Below are 21,379 nucleotides of genomic sequence, written 5' to 3'. Positions count from 1 at the left end.
AACATGGACATTTTTGACGCAGATATTGGTGAATTACTGCCAGATCCTACTTAAAATGCCAAGAACACCCAGAGAATTGTTAGCTGGGTATTTCAGTGTCACTCCTATCCAAGTAACATTCTTCTCTGAGTGTCAGACTTAAGTCTGCATTCAGTGCTTGGAAAAACAAAAATTACAGGAAGTTTCAGAGGAATCAGGGCAGACAACATGATGATTCTCTGTCATTTATTTTACTTTCCATTCTCAAATCCCCATACTAAAAAGCAAGACGTAAGTGAGACTTTGTGCCCACCCAAACATTTATCATCTTTGCACATCAAGAAAAGAAAAACTGCAAAATGTGAAGACAAATGGCTTACAAAGACAGTTGAACAAAATCACTTACCTAAAAAGACCATAGTACATTTTGTGGTTTGGGTTTGCTAGTGTTCATTTCCTTCCTAAACATCATTTCTACTAATCTTCTTACATATTCTGTAAAGGAGTTCTTTTCAAAAAAGAAAATGAATATTAAGAATCAAAACACCAAGAAGTAAACTTTTTTTTTTAATTGAAGTGTAATTGACATACAATATCCTGTTAGTTTCAGGTGTATATCATAATGATTTGATATTTCTGTACATTACAAAATAATCACCACGATAAGTCACCATGATAAGTCTAGTTACCATCTGTCACTGTAAAAGTTATTACAATATTATATTTCCTGTGCTATAAAATATATCACCATGACTTATTCTTCTTATAACTGAAAGTTTGTGCCTCTTAATCTCCTTTACCTCTTTTACTCAACCACTCCACTAAACTCTCTCCACTCTGGAAACCAGCAGTTTACTTCCTGTATCAATGAGCTATTTTCTGAGGAAGCAAACTATATTTCTTGTTATGTGGTTATTTATCTTCATTCTTCTCTCAAATTAAATGAAAGATAACCTAGCATATTATATTTGCCTGCCTTTGTTTTTCCCTTTTCTTTCTTTCTTTCTTTTTTTTAATGTAGGCTCCATGCCCATCGTGGGGCTTGAACTCACAACCCTGATATCAAGAATCACACGCTCTACTGGCTGAGGCAGCCAGTCTCCCCTGCCTGCTTATTTTTAAATACAAGTTGTAGTTGTTGAATTTTATACTTGTTTGGACTAAGAGGCTTGATAGATTTTTTGTGTCCATTGTTCCTAAAATAGCCAAGTAGAAGAATCACAGTTACTTAACTTGTAACAGATATTTATTATCTACTTACAAGATTCAAGAAATGGTTATGGTTACAGCTTCTGGTTTGGATACAAATATGAATAAGCCATAAATCCTGGGCTCCAGAAGCTCAGGGTTTGTCAATCTAGGCATGTCCCGTGTTTCCTGTGCCTTTTCTTCAGCAGCCTGGAGCAAAAGATTATACCTAAGGATGAGAAATTTTCTGGCCTAAAGTTACATATATGTAAAGAAAGAGAACAAAAAAAGCATTGGATCCTTCAAAGCTTTAGAAGTTTCCCACAAAATTCGTACTGTTTGACACAGCAGCAAGAATGACTTAATAGAGGTCGTTAACAAAGCACTGGACATCCCATCAGATCTTCCTTATTGGCAGAGTTCACTACAAAACTCACAGGAATGCATACTATTTATTCAAGAGATGTGTGGTATTTCCCTGGGAGTCACTGATTGACTGGTCTGAGATATTCATTTCCTCCTGCTACATGAGCCAGAAGCAGATGGCCTATTCTTCCCACACAGTTCACCTGGGAGGATGCAGCAGCCAAGGACCTTGGCCTTCAGGACTGATGAACAATTCCAGGACTGAACACTGCCCTTCTCATTTTTATTTGCACATTTTACTTAATCCCTTACCTTCAAGCCCATTAAAGTACCTACTGTGGGTTAAAATAGCAACTTGTACTGCTCTCAGGGGTTTTTCCAAGGTACCTCAAGCATTTCCATGCAAAGCTGGTGGAAAATTCTAGTTTACCTGGATCAAAGAAGGACCTGCCACCTTTCAAATATTGCCTTTCAGTGGAGCTTTTCCTGCATCCCAACGTAAAGCTGTTCCCCCAGCATTTCCTATCCCCTTTTTGCTCTATTTTATTTTCCTTTATAATATTTATTGCTTTCTAACAGGTTATATGTCCTTTTTGTTATCGACTATTTCTCTCCACGAGAATGTAAGTGGGGTATGGATGTCTGTGTCTGTTTTAAGTCTTGCTATATCCTCAGCACCTAGACCAGTGCCTGCCTATAAGAGTGCTCAATGAATATTTGTTCAAGGATTCTTATCCATAATCTTATATTGAAAACCTCTGTGGATGTATAACATGGTTCATGAACCTGAAAAGAGTAAATAACACTGTGTACCTCTTTCAAGAACACATTTGTTGGAGACAGTGATATGGTGTATTTGTTAAGCACATGACTTATGTGGTTAACTCAATAGACTGTTGAGTTCAAGTTCCAGTTGTATGACTATTTGCTATGTTAACTTATCTAAACTTCTGTTTTCTTTCTATGAAGTGATGATAGGGATGGTATTAGGGCTTCCCCTGTTGTAAAGATTAAATGAAGTACAGTTGACTCTTGAACAACATGGGTGTTTGGAGTACAGACCCCCATGCAGTCAAAAAATCCACACAGAATTTTGACTCCCCTAAAATTAAATTACTAATAGCCTACTATTGACTGGAAGCCTCATGGATAACATACATAGTTGATTAACACCTATTTTGTATGATATATGTATTATTTACTGTATTCTTACAATAAAGGAAGTTAGAGAAAAGATCATGTTATTAAGAAAATCATAGGAAAAGAAAATACATTTGCTGTACTGTACTGTACTGTACTTACTGGAAAAAAAAATCTGCTTATAGGCAGGGTAAGCTAGGCCAGGCCTGGCCCCAGGATAGTGATGTTCTGTAGCCTGTTGGCCTTGACTTCCCAGAGGTAGCCGCTGGGCAGGCCCACAGGTGGCAACGGTGGCTTGGAGGCATAATGCAGCTGGAGGTGTACCACCAAACAATGGCAACTGGCAGCTGCAGCTACACATGAGTGCAGCCTAGGGGCTAGGGCATAGCCACTGGGAGGGGTATTGACCTGATGCAGGCCCCAGGCCCACAGATGACTGAGGGTGGATTGTGGTGTCTGTGTGCAGGGGCCACAGGGCTCCTTGCACAGCACCATCCTTGCCCTTAGGGCACATTTTTCCACTTCAGCCCAGTCTCCTGCACACCAGTCCTAGGTGCTAGACCCAAGGGGCACAAGGGGTAACCTGCAGCTCTGACCTATTCCAGGGCCCCCAGGTGGACCACTCCAAGTACTCAGACAGCAGCAGCATGACCTGTATTCCAGTCACCCTCAATTCAGTCCAGTGGAGACTGGGGTGAACAGTTGTAAATAAATGTTTTATGGCTTTTGTTGTCAACTCTTAAAACAAACAAAAATTGTGTATAATTGGACCCACGTGGTTCAAACCGATGTTGTTCGAGGGTCAGCTGTACACGTTGTGTGTATGACAGTATTGCTGCCATTTCTGCTTATTTCTACTTAATGCAGTCTCAGTATGTGGCCAGGATGTATTTGCAATAGCTTCTTTCATTCTGTAGGGCAAGCATGTTACTAGGTAATCTGTGAATCCTCACAGGGAGTGACAGCCTCCTATTCCTAGGGTTGACCTCAACTGCTATACTAAACTGTACACTCTGGAATCAGTGATCAAACAGGAGGCCTCTTTCATGATGTCCTTTATAGATTCAGAAAAGACTATACTTTATTTCAAGTAACCACCTCTCCCAGCACCCCCATCCCCAGGATCGGGGGGAAACTAGAGTTATAGAATCTCATAGACAAATTCCTTTTAGGTTCATTGAGTCTCTTTCTCATCAACTACTGCTCTTTCCACTCCCACTCCCAGACTGGATCCCTTCCAAAATCTCTCTGGAAAGGTGGTCATGCAACTTCTGCTTCATCTCTTGCAGCTGCCCTCCAGCTCTTTACAGAAGAGTGTGTTTCATATATGCCGGATTGTGTTGTTAGAAGCTCTTGCTCACACTGGATTAAATCTAGCCACTGGCTGAGTTCTGACCTCCAGAACTACCAGAGTAAGATGGCTCCACTTAACCTGTCATGCTCATATTTGAGGAAAACCTAGATTTCTCTTCCCTGATGAAACATCCATGGTCCTTGTGACCATTCTTCATGTGGCCAAGTTTCCAGGTCCTTCTTCCTCTTGCCCACGTCCTTCAATTCTTTTCACTCCAGTTATGATCCCCATGGCATGCACCTCCAACTGTAAATGTGGCATGACCTATACTGTGCCCTGGAATTTGACCAACCAGGATATGAAAAATCAACTTCTTTAAAGGGTATGTGGGCTTATACAGACAGTTTTAGAAACTACATCACACTTTTGTCTCAGAGCAAGGTTTTCATCAAGTAAAATCCCCAAAGCTGTTTTGTGTGAGCTGCTATTAAGTCAGGTTTCTAGCTTTCTTTATAAATGGGTCAGTACCCTGTTTCCTTCTGGTGGTCCAGAGATGTGCTAGACTCACACTTGATTTTCTTCTGACAAACTGTATCCTAAGCTCCAGTGACAGGATTGCTTATTAGAAGCCCAAGCTGTAGGTTTGGTGTTGGGAAGAGACAAACCTGAGGTACACCTGAAGGAACTAAAGGAAAGGTCTAAGTTAACACAAAGAACTGATTAAGAATTATTCATGATCCTACAGTGATCTTACAAATTCTATAATTTGGAAGTAAGAAGTTCAAAACCTGTTATGTTTGGTTTGTTGTTCTTACCCTCAAGCCCATGAATGTACTTCAGGAAGCCAGTTACCTTTTCCAAAGGCATACAAAATTTAGTGCAAATATGTGTTACTGACATTTCTGGGGAGAGTATCCATAGATTTCAACACACTCATAAAAAGCGGCCCAAAACCAAAAAGAGATTAAGAACCACGATCAACCCCCTTTATTTTAGAAAGGGCATATTTGAGCCCTGGAGGTGTTAAGAAAATTGTCCAAGGTCACAAAACTAATAGGTAGTAGTGTCTGAACTACAATCAAAGTCCTTCAGATCTCTTCTGAAGCTCCCTTCATTGCCACATGCAATTTCAGGAAAGCATTAGTAAATAGAAGAAAAAAATACGTATGTGTATTTGTATTTATATGTATATGTATGTAAATGAATATGTATATTTAGTACATAGCATTTTACATGTCAAAACATATTGCTCTATTATATTATTTTATTTTTATATTCATACATCATTGAAAAGAATCTTATTTGACCACAGACATAGCTATTTGACCACAGACATAGCTAAATATATGGCAACTGACACAGGGTAGGAAATAATGTCTTCTCATAGATGTCATGTAATAGCCTTCTTTGTGCTTTGCATCTGATGGCTTGGACATTGCAAACTTCAAAGTAAAAGCTGTACTTCAAAAGATCAAAGGAATTCATACCAAAAGAGTACAAAAATAATCAGCTTTGTTTCATTTATGTATATGGCAGACAGGGCTAGGAACTATGAAAATAGATGCCACATTGTTCTAAGTTAAGGGCGGGTGCCTTCTCTACTGGGGAGGAGTGAATAACAATCCTCTTGTATTTACAGTTTGCTAATTTAACAAATGCTATTCAACAAGAGGGTAAATTTTATATTTTTTAGTTTTATTTTCATGCTGGTTTCAGTTTTTAAATAATGTATCAAGTTCCATTATAAACCTCATGTTCCTGTTACCCATTTTGAAAAGCATAAGCACCAGTAATAGTCTCTCCTGGTAACTTAAGACATGTTGGACTTCAAAATACTAAGTTATAATATCACCAAATTTACAAATATTACAATAAAAATTAATATCAACAACAATATGGAAAACCAGGTTGAAGCCCAGACGTATAATAATTTTAACAATGGTAGCCTTTGTCTTTTAGGGTATACCTGAAACAAGCTATAGATAGAAATAATATCATTGACACTTATCTTATCTTAGTCTATTATTATTTTAGTGAGGTCAGAATTATCCAAGTCCTCAAAATGGGTTTCATTTTCAAAGGGATGTTTACCACAAAAAGTTGTTTTTTTAGTCCTTTTGATGTTGACTTGCACATATGTTCAAAGTTTCTCAAATATGAATGATCTTAGGTCATATGGAAAATCACAGATTATCAGCAATGGAAAGAATGTTAGAGATTGATCATTCAAACCAAGGGCTTCCATTTTTACAGATGTGGCAGTTGAAATGCCAAGCAATTGCAGTTAGAGTAGAATTGACTTAAAGTCATCAATAGGAGTGTCTTTCTCACTTAACTATCACTCCCAGTAATTTGTTTGGAAAATTTGTGCTTCTTGTCCCCTTAACCTGGGCTCTACAGAAAAAGCTTCATCAAAATTTAAACTACGGCTGCCCCTGGTCACTCATACTCCAGGTTTCAGGACACACCAGGCAAGGAAATAAGTCATCATCCTGTGGGGGTATTTTAACCTAATCAGCAAGAGCTGCTGTTATACAATGAGGGCAGGAAAGAATGTGTTTGTCATCCAGCCATCCAGGTCATCTCTTAGTATTCTTTTGTGCAATTATGATGATAAATGGACAAGTGTTATCAACAATAGCCTGAAAGGAACATGGTGACCTGGGGTTGAAACCTTTCAAGGAGCAGAGTCTGGGTCACCCTACCAGTTAATCCACTGAGACCAGCAGAGAAGCAAGCCAAGGATAAGAGGAATCTATAATGAACAGTAGAGAGGGGAAAGATAGCAGCTGGATCCACTGCAATGGCAGAGACATCAATCTGAATCTTAAAGGAGGTATTCTCAAAATTCATTTGAACCAGGTGTATCTGACTAGTTCAAGGAATGGACTGTGGTGAAATACCTTGATCATTCTTCAGGACTGAAGCACCTGTTTCTCCAATTTCTGACACTGCAAGTCAGATATTCTCCATAGATTGCCTTTAAGAGAGGAGACCCAACTCGCTCACTGTTATTCCGCCTTCTCAAAAGCAGCACACATTCAACACATGGTTTGCAGTGGAGTATAAAGACCTGGTCGCCCCTTACCCAAGACAGAACTGCGCTGCAGAATTATCCCAGGTTGTGTGCCGCCGTGGACTGGCTGAGGCCTTTGCTGAAACTTCACTGTGGTCCAATTTCTTCCTCTTTCCTACACCACTTCATTTATTTCTGCTGATTCTGACTCCACTCCTCACTAAATCTCCTTTCTGAGGAAACGAACTTTAAAAAGTCACCCACCTGGTTCGTACGAGAAAAGCACTACATACAAGTTTTCTGATGCCCGGGCAAGTCAATATAAGGCCCCTTTCCCTTTATAATGTCTCCAAGTTGAATTGAAATCTGGAGTTTTGTGCTCATGCATGCAAAATTATAGATAACATAATTTTATCAGAAGTCTAAGTAACCTGAGTATCTCAGACATATGTATGCTTAACACACTGCTGACCACTCCTAATGGGAAAAAAAGAGTGCAGTAGAGGATCCTATGCACTGGAGATGAGATGTTGTTGGGAGAGAAGAAGCAAGGAGTTAAGGGCACCTGCATGGAGCAAATGACCATAACTAGATTTAAATAACCCCCCATTGAATGACAGCAATTTGATTGAAATTGACCAAGTCAAAGGATCTACTTTTGAGTAAATTTATCTAAAAACTTTGAGGTAGAGTGCTTAATTTCCTAATGAATGTGTTTATGCCTGTGTTCGGTTAAAATACATATATGCATAGACACACAAGCACACACCACACAGCTAAATGTCTCAAGCGTTTGTTTCATTTATTCTAAACAATAAAAATGTGTCTTAATCTAACACAGGAATCAAGGTATCTGAGGTGTTAGAGGTTCATCTTTTTTAGGCATTTCCTGTCATAAACTTCCTCTACCAAATATTTTAAAGCATTTACATCCAGTACTTAGTCAAGCAGGGTTCTTCAAGAGTTTTGATAGTATGGTGACCACTTTCAATTAATGATTGATCTTGTTTTCTTTATTTTAATGAGATATAAGAACAAAGTGGGATTTTTTTAATAAACAGTAATAATTTCAGCCCCTCTGGTTAAAAACTTTCCACTTCATCCTACATTTTTTTTAAGATTTTATTTATTTATTTGACAGACAAAGATCACAAGTAGGCAGAGAGGCGGGCAGAGAAAGAGAGGGAAGCAGGCTCCCCACTGAGCAGAGAGCCCGATGCGGGGCTCGATGCAGGGCTCAATGCGGGGCTCGATCCCAGGACCCTGGGATCATGACCTGAGCTGAAGGCAGAGGCTTTAACCCACTGAGCCACCCAGGCGGCCTTTCATCCTACATTTTTCACACTCAATGGTAAGACCCTGGTCACACTGAACAATTAATAAATGTTTGAGAACTTATTTAGAAATGATTGATGTTTCTTCTTTTCCCACATTTTCTCTTGCAAACATATCCATCAAGATTAGACAGATGAACTGGGTGAAATTTAGAGAGGAATGTAAAGGAAAATTAAGCTACTAGTTCTTTTTTTCAAGATGGGAACTTAAAACAGAATTTAAATATTTTCTCTTTCATTCACAGAACAAGTCAGGATTCTGTGGGTCCCAGACACAGCAGCACACAGGTGGAGACAAGATACAGCAGACTGAAAAAGCCAAACATTTTAATCCTGTACATCAGTCCATACAGGCACATGCTGCATCTCCTATATGGGTAAGTCTCTTGTTCCTGACCAAAATCACTATAAATTGAGGAGTTAAACTAGGAGAGAGGCTGGTAATATGCAAGAGTGAAAGGAAAAAGGGTAGAATGAAGTCTATGTTACAATATAAATATGCAACCTGAAATACTTTCAAGTTTTAATGTAAGTTAGTGGAGCTCATCCTCAACTGCATAATATGAATACCTGAATACGAATATTACAAAACGACAAATAGAACTTTTCAACTTAGTTCTTCTTCAGGATAGAAATGTGAGCAAAGTATCTGTCTTATATACATGTATGTTGAGGGGTGGTTGATCAGCAGGAAATGGAGTGGAAAGGCTGAAGAAAAAAGTAGATGTCTAAACAACAAAGCCGCTTAAAGAATTGACTGAATGCAATGATTAATTTTGTCAATTTGACTGGTCCACACTTACTAGATATTTGGTGAAACGTTATTCTGGGTGTGTCTGTGAGGGTTTTTACAGATGAGATTAAAACTTGAATTGGTGGACTGAGTAGAGCCGAGAGCTTTCCCCAGTGTGGGTGGGCATCATGCAATCTGTTGGGAGACCTGAAGAGAAGAGAAGGAGTAAGGGAGCATTTACTCTCTGTCTCACTGTTTTTGAGCCAAGAATTTGGTCTTCTCCCCTTGGACTCGGACTCAGACTAGAAATTATGCCCTTGGCTCTTCTGCTTCTCAGGGCTTTGAACTGAGACTGGAGCTATACCATTAGCTCTCCGGTGTCTCATCTGGACTTTTCAGCCTCCATAATTACATGAACCACAAATTCCTTACAATAAATCTATGTATGTCTCTATATCCATATACACATATATAAATATGTAGAGATAGAACTTCTCATATATGTATATATGCATATCTAATTGTTATATATGTGTATGTAAATTATGCATTTAATTGACATAAATGTAAAATGTATTAAATATCTAACTATATATATCCTATTGGCTCTGTCTCTATGGAAGACCCTGACTAAGACACTGAAAGAACAGGAAGGAAAAAACAGGTGATCCAGGATAGAGAGTCTGAAATACCAGAGGTAGGGAACCTGTTAAAATAAAGGCCAGGTACCCAACAGTCAGATCACAGGCACTTCAGCAAACTGTTGAGCAGGTGCAGCTGAGCTTATAAGAATATAACCCTACCAAAACCCAAATCCAGGTGATCCAGGCCAAGTAAGATGTTGTCTTCAAAAAAGCGTGAGTGAAATGGGATTCCATTTACTTACACCTTTACTTGCATCTCTCAAAAACATTTAAAGAATTTTAGAGCACAGTGCAGTCTATTCTCTGTACTCATACCTGTTTCTATTAAATGTCTGGTCCTCACCTTTATTTAGTCCTCAGAAACTCTGAGTTGCTTTACATTCTTCCTTCTCAGGCAAATTCGACTACCCAATTACCAATCACCAGAATCTTCCCCCATAAAATATTCATCCAATTTGCTCAACATCAGGAGTTACTTTTCTTGAGAGAACCTACTGGCTTTTTATGTGTGTGTCCTTTCTCTCCTCAAATCTAATCGTGTAGGGAGGATAGAGAATATTGTGACTCTTCTAATCATTAGTAATATTGTCTTCTCCTACTAGTTTAGACCAAGGTTGTTATGGGGACTCTTAGAAGATAAGATCTTATTCTTTTTGAAAAATCCTCATCAACCAAGGTCAATTAAGCCCTAATGGCCCAAGGCATCCATTGTATGTGATGAATTAAGTTATCTCCTACACATCAGGAATGGTACCAACTACTACCATTCTTGAAATAATTACAAAAATCGTCACTCAAATCATTGTACAGCTTAATTCTCTTATGGAACTGGTTGAGAAAGACTGCTTTAGAGAGCAGATTAAGGTTAAAAGTAATAACTTTACAATAGGAGCCATATCATCAGGAGTTAGGACTATCAAGTTCTCCCAGTCCTGCGTACCTGACACAGTGCACGGTATTCTGTAAAAACTTGTTGCACAGATGAATGAATCATTCAGAACTGATGGTCCTATCCAGATAAAACTAAGCCCCAAGAGTTAAGGTCTTAAAGTAAATGAACAGCAGAAAGCACCTGACAAAAATTCATTTGTACTTTAAACTGTGCCTAGCAATTTATTAGTGACTCCTTGCTTCTATTAAACCATGACTACATTGTACTCCATTATTCCCTCTCTCTGCAGAAAGGTTTAGTTGTGCACCTGAAAAGTATGAGCCAGAATACAATGTACCATCAGACAAGGGACACTTTCCCAGGAATGTCGTAGGAGAAAAACCCAAAGCCAGAGGTTTACTTTCAATGTCCTATTTTTATCCTGGAACCCACAACACTGCGGTGGAAACAAGGTCAATGCTTAGCATTATAGCATTTCTAGACCACTCACCGCTTGCTGTTTAACCCTAGCCATCAGCAGCTTCCGGCAAAACTTCCTGTTGTTTCATTTGTCAGATGCAGTCTGACAAGAGCAAGGTGAGGAGTCAGGGTGGGCCGTGCTCGGCTTCTCATTTCTCATAAATAGGGATCCATCCGCATGTAGCATGCCGCGGTATATTTAAACACAAAACACAATGAAACTGTCAAGGAGTGGAGGCAATCTTTTAACCTCCTGTATTTTGCAAAGTTCTCTCACCACATTTTGGAGTCAAGACAATAAATATTCTTTCCTTCTTCCTCTACTCCTCTGTTCCAACTAGCTTGTAGATCTTGGACCTTTAAGATAACACGGGACTGCAAAGGTAGCACACCTGGATTCTTGATTAGATTCAGCAACATCTGTAATTATAGAAATAGAACATTAAATAAAAGGAAGGTCATAAACAATGGGATCCTGGAAGGCAGCCAGGCCCTCAGTCTTGAAACTTGAAAAGTACTTACCACAGCATCATGCTGATATCTGGACACAGGTGGAGGACAAAAGGCCGAAGCTGCCCAGCCATCCTGGAATTTCAAGTAGGAGGATGTATGCAGCTTTCCGGAAAGTTCTGCCTCTGTGTGGGAAAAAACCACTTATCATTCTTTTCAAAAAGTGCAATAGACTACAGCTTAACAAATGAGTTCCAGCTGTTTAAAATTAGACTATTACAACAATTCCATATAAGAATATTCCCTAAGTTGGGACCTGGATGATACATTAATTAAGGTACTGGTCTCCACACTGAAGCCTAAGATATTTAATAAGTGTTAATAATTATGTTGTTCATAACAATCCTGTCTCCATTACTTAAATTGCCCGTAATACCTAAAGTTGTATGTTTTTTTAAGACAAAATGCTTGAATCACCACCCAGAAGACACTAATCACACTAAAATTATGTGACTCATGGGAAAGCAACAGAGTATAAACTGGAAGAATTCTGCACGAAGATTCAGGAAACCCGTGTGATAATCTCTGTTTTACCACTTGTCGGTTACATGAACTTGGGCAACTCTCTTTACCTCAGTTGTCCAACTATGACGTGGAGATGATGTATATGATGATAAAATATCATGGTTGCTAAAAAACAAGTAAACAAAAACATCATGTTGCTTGAAGTCTATTCTAGCTAAATAATTCCATGACTTTTCTGCTATAAATTGTACTTTTAATATATGTCTAAAAATTTTATTTTTAATATATTCCTAAAAATCAAGCATAGGCACATGTAACTTGGCCCCTTAAAATTGGTGGGGATTTTCTCCATGATGTGCCTTATAGCTCTTCCTAGGCCTTCTTAATCCTCCTTAATGTGATAAAGTAACAAGGTTCTTTCCGGTTTTTCTTTTCCTGGTCTTAGAGTCTGTTCTTATGGGGATGTCAGTTCCTTTTAATTACTAAACTGACCACTTTGTTTCTTTCTTTCATGTATCAGTTCATATTCTGATAATTCATATGAATTTAGAATATTACTCAAACAAAGGAGTATTTTGTAAATTCGAATTATTTGTCAGATATTTCACAAAATGATGCAAATATTGTATGTGAAATACTAGTAGCTAGACACTCAGTACATAAAAACACTGTAAATATTTACAATGCACATAGCCCCTCCTGAGCAGAGTGACTAAAAGCAATTTATTCTTTTAAAAAATGTCATTGTCAAATAACTTAGGACCCTACAACCTAGAGACCCTAGACGCTAGAACAACTTCACAGATAGGTTCTCTGTGGGTGGTTTTTGTTTGTTTGTTTGTTTGTTTGTTTGTTTTTGGCCCTGTTTATCCTAGAAAGCAAGCAAACAAAAAACCATCCACCATGTAAGACCATGCTTCTTAAACAGTAATAAATAGAAATGCACATAGATAACGTATTAAGAAATAAAGGGTGATCCAAGCCAAATAATAAGCCTGATGCACTTTCCTGGAACATCTGTTTGAAGATTGAAGTAAAAGTTTATATGATTGTCTAAAATAACAGAACACAAAATAATTCTCAAATTTTCTATATGCTGCTTGAGGATATACTCCCAAAGCCAGCTTCCTTACAAACTGAGTATACTCATTCTTACTCTTCTCCCATTCAGGGTCACTTCAGTGGAGACATTTGGGGTGGATAGATCTAAGGAAATCTAAAAGTATCTCTTCTTGAAAACAAAATGACCAGTGTAGTAGAAAATACACATACCATTTTCTTCAACAGTATAGATAACTTGCATTCTAAGTTGGTGTCCAACTATATATGCTGAAATCCTGGGAGGTCTTTTCACCATCAACCACGTCACTTCCTGCAGGTAAAGATAGTTTCCAGAAGGAGGAGAATAAGAAAAATATCACAAGGACTTTGGCCCCCTTTCTCACTCTCTGTCTTCTCAAACAAGAACTAGCTTTCTCTAAAAAATAATTTGCTCACAAATGCCACAGAAGGTCTGGGTTCTCTTTCACTTGTCTCTTCCATATAAATGAAGCTTAGGTCACAGACTTTACATGTCCTGTTCTTTGTTTGGAAAACAGTTCTGGAACAGTAGGTGTAGAAAGCAAAGAGGATTCCAGAGACCAGAGCCAGCTTCACTTTGAGTCAGAGACTGAGGAAAAGACTGTGAGAAAAAGAGCTGGCCTCCAGGGCCTTCCTGATCTGACTGCTCTTCCAAGCCACGCCCTTATCCCTGCAGGAAGGAGGGGGCTGAGCCCTGTTGCCACCAGAGAAGATCAACCACAAGCCCTTTGGGCTGGGACAGCCACAAACCCTACCTTGACAAAGACAAAGGATGGATTTCAAAGGGACGGATATGGCAAGTCACCAACAAATCAATCTACATGTTGTTTTTTATAGGGGAATAGCTTAAACACTACCACATGCTTGTTATACAAAATTCAGACAACATCTAAAAGCACAAAGAAGAAAGTATAAGAAAATCATGTGAATTAGGTATTTAATTTTTTGAGAATCCACTGTGTGCCTGATATTATATAATATGCTGTTAGTACTAACAAAGACACATAGATTGCTCTCAGGGAATTTATAACCTTGTAGAAACCTGGCATTTGAGGCAGTCTCAAATAGGATGGCCATAGAGATCATTGATGTATTTCAGCACTCAGGATGTTTGTTGGATCCAGAGAGGTTCGGCTGAATGCCAATGAAGAGGGGGCACTCTGAGCAATTTCTCTTACTCGTCTCTAGAAGGACAAAGATTTGTAGAAGGCCGTGCTCTACCTTTTTTTTTTTTTTAAATGACAGTGAAGAAGTACTGACTCTGAATTCAGTTAATAGCTCTGCCACTCATAGCAATGCAAACTCTCTCAACCCTCTTTAAATGTCTTAGCTTGGGGCACATGGGTGACTCAAGTTGTTAAGCCTCTGCTTTCACCTCGGGTCATGATCCCAGGGTCCTGGGATCAAGCCCCACATTGGGCTCCCTGCTTGGCAGGAAGCCTGCTTCTCCCTCTCCCACTCCCTCTGCTTGTGCTCCCTCTCTCGCTGTGTCTCTCTCTGTCAAATAAATAAAATCTTTAAAAAAAAAAAAAAGTCTTAGCTTATTTTTCAAAACAAGCATAATAATCTCCACCTCAACATTGTGGTAACACGTTAAGCCATTTAATCCTCATAACAGGTCTATGAAGTAGCTACTTGATTGACACCATTCTGTGTAGGAGGAAACTGAGACAGAGGAAATTTGTGTATCTGGCCCAAGATCACATACATAGTAAGTGGTCTCTAGACTCTGTCGTAGTTAGTCACTTCTACTTTTTTCATCTCCCCTGAGTTAAATGAAATCCCGATAGCTGCCATTTAAATAATAGTCTGGTGAAGAGAGAGGGAATGATTTTTTAGAGCCTGGGGAACTGGCACCAAAGGCCATGCTCTATAAAATCTTAAACAGAATAATAATAATAATAATAATAATAATAATAATAATAATAGCTGATGGGCTTATCAGCTGGAAAGCATTAGAGCAAGTAATGGGAGACAGAGGGGTTATATGTGTGATCTCATTAATCCTCACAATAATCTGTCAGTTATGACTTGTTCTCATCATTCTATAGATGTGGCAGCTGGGGCTCTGAGGGCTTAGGCAACTTTTGAAATCACGAAGCTAATATATTCTAATGCTGAAATTAGGATTGGGAGCTCTCTGACCAGACACTCAACTCTTGAAATGAATTTGTTGAGTCAAAATGGTTTGTAGCAGGGTGTCTGGGTGGCTGAGTTGGTTAAGCAACTGCCTTCAGCTCAGGTCATGATCCTGGAATCCCAGAATCGAGTCACGCATTGGGCTCCCTGCTCAGCAGGGAGTCTGCTTCTCCTTCTGACCTCTCCCTTCTCATATCCTTTCTCTCTCTCTCAAATAAATAAATAAAATATTTTAAAAAGTGGTATATAGGTACTATGAAAAAGAGAATAAATAAAGAAAAAAATGAAAAATCATAAATCATCTCCCCTACAGTGTGAAGTAGTATGGCTGAGTGACACCAGGATGCCTGGGTGCTGATCCTAAGTCAGCCACTAATGAATACACTTCATAGCAAATCACTCAGTGTCTGCTTTGGCTTCTTCAGCGATCAAATGAGCAGGGTATAATAGGTTACTGGTTCTTAATCTCTTGATGATCATAAACCACTTTCATGCACTCAGTGAGCTCTCTCTCAGATAAAATGTACATACGAACATAAGACAGAAGTCTCTGCATTCAGTTCAGTAGTGACATCACATTATATTTAAGGGTTGGACTTTCCCACTGAAATGTAATATCCATGAGGGCAAGGGGCTAGTCTTTTTCATGTCTGTATAGCCAGTTTGTATAACAGTACTTGGCACATCATAGGCTCTCCCAAACTATCAATTAAATATATAAATAGATGAGGGTTCCTGGTCTCCTTGAAGTCAACCCATATTAACTTCAGACTAAGAACCTCGGATTGAATCATTTTCAATGGCTTTTTTGGTTCTGAAAGATCTAAAGTTGAATTACATGAAATTGCCAATACTCTGTTGCTTCTGACCAGTAAAAATGGCAATTTCATGAGCTTTGACCTAACATGTTACTTTATAGTTTTACTCACTCCCCTGGTGGCTCTGTGTCTGTGCTTTGATATCTGGTGCCGTTTTAGCTCTAATCCTGTTTGTCAGTGACAGCTATTACTCACCTTGCATTTACCACACCAGGAAGCCCAGGCAAGAAGATAAATGCGTAGCATTTCCTGCTTCTTCTAACCTGACTGTTAATGCAAACAGAGCCCATATCTGTTTTACGTACAATAATTTTATTCCTTAATTTTTAGTTTCTCCTTAACTTACATTATTTGAAACTTATCAGCACTGATATAGTTGCAAATGCTTCCTTACTGCTTAATGCTTAATAAAAGGTAGCAACTAAACAGGCTAAGACTGGACTTATTATAAGTAAGCCAGACTTCTGAAATAATTGTTAAAATGGGAAAAATTGTGTTCAGCCAGAAGCAATGCTTTTAAAAATGCTCCTCAAGTATTATCTTTGGGTTGGTTAAAGTGTAAAATAGCTATTTCATTGTGCAACTTCTGTATTTGACATAAAACATCCCAGCTAGCATTTATTCAGCATTACAGGTATCCTTTAATACCTAGTGTCCACTATTCAAGCATTGTGCATTATGAATTTTTAAAAGCCTCTAGAAATACCCTACTGTTGAAGACTCTAAGTATTAAAATTTCTTTTAAAAATCACTGAAACAAATAGAATACACTTTTAGGAGTTAACTTGATGCAGCTTAACTACTGTCACAGTATTTCTGAAATATGCTATGCATATGTTGCCAAATTCTGTCTTAACTATTACATACAATGGCAAATGTAATTTATTTGGATTTTTGAGAAAAACAAAATAATAGTATATGGAGGTTCTGTTATGGGCTAAGGCCACTCCTACCTCTTCTTAATTGTAAAGATTTAATGAGTGATATTTCAATGAGACTTCTACCAGTCTCCAACTAAGTTACCTCTTTTTCTTCTCTAAAAGAATGTTTCCATTAAGATGGGTTGGGGCCCCTGAGTGGTTCAATCTGTTAAGTGTCTGCCTTGGGCTCAGGTCATGATCCCAGAGGATCAAGCCCTGCGTTGGGCTCCCCGCTCAGCAGGGGGGCTGCTTCTACCTCTACCCCTCAACCCGCTCATGCTCTCTTTCTTCTTCACACTTCTCTCGTTAAAAAAAAAAAAATAGGTTGAAGTCAGGTCAAATAGAATTAAGATTAAAAAAAAAAAAAAAACCTAGAAAAACTTCCTGTGGAATGGGTGAAAACTCAGAGAAGTCCAGTGTATGGCAATGTCTGTCAAATGCAGAGGGAACAGAAATAATGTGACATAATTATTATGATGTTCAGCGTGTATTTGCTAAATTGCTGTCCACTGTATTTGTTAGGAAGCCCAAAGTGGGAAAAAAATAAGTAAAAGATTTTTTTGTCTTACTTTACTAGTTGCATTTTTTAAATATTTGGCTTACTCATTGTTAGTTGGAGGTGTCCAAAAAATGATAGAATTGGATGAAAGAAATGAATATCTGAATTCTAAAGCAATTCAAATTCCTGAATGGGGTGTGTGTGTGTGTGTGTGTGTGTGTGTGTGTGTGTAAGAGAGGGGGTATAAAGCAAAAGCAAAAAAGTGGGCAAAAAATTAAAATTGCGTACATTGATTCCTCGGTTGAACTTGTAATAGTGAAATTACCACTTTTGAAAAGGTGCTTAAAGGAAAACAAAACCAAAGAGTTTGACTCATCTAACCCAGAATTACCAAACTTTGCAGTTCTTTAACTCTCTACAGATGCTCGCCTTTCATTAGTCATGGGGAAGCAAACCTGAATCTGTTTTCTAGAAAATGGATTTTGTCAAAAGTCCACGTAACTCTTCAAGGTAGCTGTTATTGAAAATAATATTACCACCATATAGACTTATGCACTCATACTCAGGGAACTTTTAGAGACAATGAAATGATCAGGGGGAAAAAAGAGATGAAAATCAGATCTACTTGTGAACTATACTTATAAGAAAAATAGTAAGGAGAAACTTGAAATTATTGACTATGATAAAAATTTGAGAACTTTTTTGTTAATTTTAATTATTCTGTGTTTATTCCCTTTTATTGTTGATGAAGTAGTTGTCTATATTTAGTAAAGGTAAATCCAAGTATTATGTTCAGAATTTATTACTATATTTCTCCAAGGAAATGTCTTTCATAGTAAAAAGTAGGGTTCAGATTGTCAAATTATTTACTTCTTTTATGGGGCCTGTGTTAAAAGGTTTAGAAAACAAGTGGCCCAGGATTCCTTCTCACTTGTACTACTTCTCTCTGATCGCCTTTGAAAATTCTGGAGAAACATAATAAAGTTAATTATTTTCCTTTTGAGCATAGCAACTTCGAAAAAATAAAAAAAAGAGAAGAAGGAAGAGAAGAGCAGGAGATAGATTTCTTTTCTCCTCTTGAAGAAAACCACAAAAATCATGGAGTTCTGCTTTTCTGAGGTTTTGTGTGAGAAGGGAAAGAGTGTGAAAAATCCAACAATTCCGGAGCCAGAACCCATCTGAGTGATGTCCCTCCTCATCATCTTATCTCCAATGTGAAAGAAAGCAGAAATGAAGGCCAGGGTCCTTTCCTAATTAGTAGCCAGAAAACCAGATATAAAGGAAAAAAGACACAATTACCCCGAAGGAAGATTATTTTTAAAGATATTACATTGAGAGAAAGGTTACTGATCAGTACTCTTACTTACAGGTAACATTAAAAAAGAAAAGTAGCAAAAGTAGCATAAAAAGCAAGAAGGAAAAGAAAAGGTATTAAAACATAAGCAGCAACCACATGGGTGAAATATATTTATTCAATTGAACTAATAAAATGTGAAATTACAAAGACGTACTGAATAAAAGGGAAAAGAAAACACAGAAATACAAAAATAAAAGCAGAAAGAACCTTTAAGTCTTTGTTTCACAGCCAGATTGGGGGAAAAAAAAACTATAAAGAGGAAAACTATAAAGTCTCAATGAAAGAGCATACATAATCTTCGATTTGAAATTGCGTAACTCCACCATAGAGAGCGTCTCAGATGATACTGGAATGACGTCTTCACTGGTTGGCTGCAGTTGTTTCCAGGTTCAGTTTTCCTTAAGGACTTAACAGGAAAAATATGCTTCTTTCCCCCAGATCCATGATTATCAAGGTAAGCAAAGTATTTGTCAAGAGTGAGCGAAGGAGCCACTAACGGAAGCTTTCCAATTTAGAGTGCATTAGAATCACCTGGGGAGCTGGGGAATTTTGATTCCCATGATTCTCCACTAGGGACACTATTTCATTATCTGAGAAAGAGGCCCAGGGATCCTCATTTTTAATGAGCATCTAGGGTGACTCCGAAACATGTGGCCCTAAATCTCACCTTGAAAAGCACTGCATTAGAAATTGCTATAGGAATTGCTCTGGTCATATGCTGTCTGTGAAGGTTGTCATGGTGAATGTGAAGCATCTTGGTTGCCCCTCCCCCCTAAAAAAGGGACAGGCACAAGTCTTGTTGCTTGTACTTGGTAAAAGGATAAAATTCAAGGTGTTTCCAGCAATTTGTGCAACTACCAGCAAGCCTTCTCCTTGTTAAAGCCAGAAATTTTGCTAAATTCATCAGACTATTGCCTTCGAAGATCCAAAGAAATACTGTACTTTGAAAACCGTCTTCAGATTATTCTTAAGATTCTAGAAAAAAACAATCTGTGTAAGAATACATTTTTAGGGGTGCCTGGGTGGCTTAGTCGGTTAATCTTCTGCCTTTGGCTCAGGTCATGATCCTGGGGTCCTGGGATCCAACCCCGCATCGGGCTCCCTGGTCATCGGGAAGCCTGTTCTCCCTCTCCCACTCGCTCTGCTTGTGTTCTCTCTCTTGCTGTGTCTCTCTCTGTCAAATAAATAAATGAAAAATATTTTTAAAAAATACATTTTTAGTAAGTACATGTTTTAGAGGGGAAATATGTTACTTGTTCAAATTATCAGATTAGATTTTAAATACATTTATTAACTTGGAAATTTTTAGAAATAGGATTTTTAAAGTTATCTTCAAATAATTAAGATCACACACACACACACACACACACACACACACACACACACGGAATATCCTATATATCATTTCTGATAGCTCTCATATTTTTAAAATTTCTTGCTGCTCTACAACCCCACAGTTGGCTAGTAAAACTCCCCTGCAGCACAACAGCCTGTTCACATGCAGTCGTGTTTGTGAGAATCTCAGTACGCTATTGACTGGAAATCAACCCCCCCAGAACACCATCTTCCTTTACTTCTTGAAATAGATTGTCCCGTTCAAAATGGGCCTCATGATTTACTTTGCTCCTCCAGCAGAGTTAAAATGTATTAATTTGCCTCAGACAAATCTACATATTTGGGGAAGTGACTTTATTATAATCAATCTTCCATGCATGTTTAATTGTGAACCTTACTTTTCTTTTTTCTTTTACTGTTGAGTACTCAGAGATAGATATTCTCTGTAAAATAAAATATGAAGTATTACTCGACTGGGGCACCTGGGCGGCTCAGTTGGTTAAGTGTCTGCTTTCAGCTCAGGTCATGGTCCTGGGGTCCTGGGATTGAGTCCTGCATCAGGCTCCCTGCTTAGCAGGGAATCTGCTTCTCCTCCTCCCTCTGCCCTCCCCCTCACTCGTGTTCTCTCTCTCTCTCTCAAATAAGTAAATAAAATCTTTTTAAAAAGTATTATTGGACTACTAAAGTCTATTTTTTATGGCCACAATGGCCTACCCAAAATTTCAGTCTTGGTATAAGATGTGTTACATTTTGATATTGTTGTTAGAGCCTGAATCACATTAATTACTTTTGCCGCAAACCGAAGCTTATATTGATAATTATATTTATAATTCTTCGTGCTATGTAAAGTCACCCTTCTCTCTATCTCTCTCTATCTTCCAATTCAGAGTAACTATAGCAACTGTTTGGCCTGAGAACTCTGAGATAGTCTTAATATTACTGTTGTCAGAATCTATATCATAATGCCAAGCTGCCAATGACCAATTTTTCTTTGGAAAATATAATTACAAAGTCAATATGTGCTTTAAAAATGACTGATTTAATTTAAGCATCTCAGAGGGACCTTCTGCCCCACCTACCGCCTCTCCCACTCTCGGGATCTGTTAGGATGCTGAGCAGGAGCCTGATCTGTTAGGATTGGTGTTAGCCCTCAAGGCCTTGGGATGCTCTTACTCTATAAATTATATCATCTGTTTCCTGCTTCAGCAAGA

General features: G+C 38.3%; 1 long non-coding RNA gene across 1 annotated transcript in view; it reads right to left on the bottom strand.

The window, feature by feature from the left end:
• Window positions 1-18,931: 18,931 nt before the first annotated feature.
• LOC308343872 overlaps window positions 18,932-21,379 on the bottom strand; it is a 45,683-nt gene continuing 43,235 nt past the window's right edge. The window contains exon 5 of the long non-coding RNA XR_013966915.1: window positions 18,932-20,007. This is a non-coding gene — a long non-coding RNA (uncharacterized lncRNA). The remainder of the gene's footprint in view (window positions 20,008-21,379) is intronic.

This window comes from Martes martes (assembly GCF_963455335.1).
Source record: "Martes martes genome assembly, chromosome: 5".
Lineage (NCBI taxonomy): Eukaryota > Metazoa > Chordata > Mammalia > Carnivora > Mustelidae > Martes > Martes martes.
Note: the sequence above shows the minus strand (reverse complement) of the source record. Positions and strands in the feature narration are given on the sequence as shown.